A 248-nucleotide genomic window follows, 5' to 3' on the forward strand; every position below is an offset into this window, starting at 1 on the left:
GGGGGCTTGGTCGTATCCGAACCATAGCTACACCTCTTGATCGGCGCAATGCCACAGCATCACTTGGGGGCTTGGTCGTATCTGAACCATAGCTACACCTCTTGATCGGCGCAATGCCACAACATCACTTGGGGGCTTGGTCGTATCCGAACCACAGTCACACCTCTTGATCGGCTCAAAGCCACATCAATCCGGGGCCAAAGAGAGTGTTGTAAAACAACAACTCAAACATAGGCACCCACTGAGCA

Source organism: Triticum aestivum, chromosome 7D (assembly GCF_018294505.1).
Source record: "Triticum aestivum cultivar Chinese Spring chromosome 7D, IWGSC CS RefSeq v2.1, whole genome shotgun sequence".
NCBI classification, from domain to species: Eukaryota; Viridiplantae; Streptophyta; class Magnoliopsida; order Poales; family Poaceae; genus Triticum; species Triticum aestivum.